Source organism: Halyomorpha halys, unplaced genomic scaffold, assembly GCF_000696795.3.
Source record: "Halyomorpha halys isolate HHAL.00 unplaced genomic scaffold, Hhal_1.1 Scaffold3.1, whole genome shotgun sequence".
In the NCBI taxonomy this organism is placed as follows: Eukaryota; Metazoa; Arthropoda; class Insecta; order Hemiptera; family Pentatomidae; genus Halyomorpha; species Halyomorpha halys.
In genome coordinates, this window is record NW_027115249.1 from 297,142 (window position 1) to 299,487 (window position 2,346).

Below are 2,346 nucleotides of genomic sequence, written 5' to 3' on the forward strand. Positions count from 1 at the left end.
GGCATAAAATAAATAAATATGGTTTTGTTTATTTATGTTGTTCTTTGCCGACCGCACCCCCCGACAAACTTCTCCAATCATTAATCTACGGTCAACTATCTACACCTCCTCATCGTACATTTTTTTTTTTTGTTTTTAGTTTTAAGCCTATTCAATTATAATTCACAATTCATCATTTCGGCCCTAAGTCCTTCGAAGAAAAGTGAATCAGTCGTATGTTACTGTCAGGCTTTATTAAATCCACATTCCGTGAGAAACTTATCATCATAATCCCCTTGCACAATTCCAATCTAGCATTACCCATCCCTATAGTCATTCCCGATGGTAGAAACAGCACCTAGAGACCTATTAATAATTATATTAGAACTCTATAAATAGCCAGATTCTCCTCTCACAGCGTATATAGCTAGCGCCCTCACTCATCCTCTACTGGCTTTTAATTCTAATGAAGTATTTGAGAGAGAAGCTCCGGGATCTTTCGAAGTCCTGCTCTTTTTTTCCACAAGTGAGGGGGGAGGGAAAAGCTTGATTGGATGTGATCGTTTTAGTATCAAAAATGATTTTTTTAAATTTAGTTTCTAAAATTAGATAGTACAAGAGCCGGAAAGAAAAAAAGTCATTTATTTCACCTCAATTTTTGATTACTTTAATGAAAACCACTTATAATTACTAGTTAAAATTGATGAGTCTGCCAAGTATATATAGGGGGAATAAAAAATTCCGACTATTTCAAAAAGTTAAAATAGTTAATTTTTCATTCGGAGCTCTATATCTTAAAAACTACCTACAACACTAAAAAATCTTAAAGAACATAATTTAAAGAAGAGTAAATCTACTGAAGTATTAGTCCTAATAGAGCTATTTACGTCCAATAGTTAACGAGTTATAGCTTATTAAAAAGCAACATTTCTTAAAAATCTATCGAAAGATCAGTACTTAGTGAATTTATTTAGAAAAATTTATATCTCAAAAACCATTTGACGTATAGATGTTTGTCAGCACACAAATTAAAGCTAGTTTAATGGGCTATGACGTAGTTTAATTCGTTTATTTTCGTAGGAGTAGTAGTTTTCATGATATTTGCTAAAATAAATTGATTTATAGTTGTTCAGACAAATTGCTCCAAATGAAAAATTTATTATTTTTACGTTTTTAATAAGCCGCCATTTTTTATTCCCCTTACGTAACATGGCAGACTCATCAATTTTAATTAGTAATTATACAGTTTTCATTAAAATAATAAAAAAAAATGTGGTAAAATAACTGCCTTTTTTCTCCTCTTGGGCTCTTGTACTAAGAGTTTTTCCCAGTCCTATAGCTGTCCTTCAAAAGTCAAATGATACATTTTATTTAACTTAGAGGGTTCAGTCTTTACAAAAATATAAATATCTTTTTAATCATGGAAAAACAAATGGCTGGGTATGTTATAGTAACCATCTAGTTTAGGTGTAGCTTTAAGGACTATGTGCATGCACCGTGATAATTTCCTTTCCAGAAGTAACTGTTACTACAACGAGACAGTGTCCTGTCAATAAGACAATAAACTTTAACCAACCCTAATATACAAGTGTTTTCTCGTCCGATCGCCATGACAGTTGCGGCTGATCGATAAGTTTCGACTGTTCACTGTCCGCGTGTGGCTGTTTACGTGATAGTTACTATTTTGGTTTTGTATACATAATTAATATGTTTGTTTTAGATGGTTCATTTCGAACATGCACATACCGTTACGCTTGCTGACTACTAGGAATTTTTATAGCCCTCCGATATTAGAAGGCAATGTGTAGTCAGTCCTAGAAGATGAAAATAGACGAAGGATCCTATCCAAGTCTAGAGATAGAAATAAAACACTGGGGTGTTAACGACCGCTATAAACAGTGTGGAAGTCTTAGCGAAACCTTTCCCGTCTGGACGAGAATCTAAGACCAGGATTACAGGGCTCTCGGTGGATTCTTTTGTTATTGAGAGTTTGCCAGATGTCGGATACACGGGAAATATCTATGCTCCATTATAAGATCATAGCTATTGTATATAGTTGAGCGTAAAAATTGATATATAAGAAGATGTTCAGGGTTGCGGTCAAAAGTGAAACAAAAATAGTTTACAACTATTTATTTTCCGACGTTTCGCTCCACTTTGTAGGGCTTCATCAGGGCTGCTCAAAGGAATCGGTTGAACAGCTACTGTACTGTACTGTTACTGGTACTGTCTGCTACTGAACAGGTACTGTTCAACAGATTCCTTTGAGCAGCCCTGATGAAGCCCTGCAAAGTGGGGCGAAACGTCGGAAAATAAATAGTTGTAAACTATTTTTGTTTCACTTTTGACCGCAACCCTCACCATCTT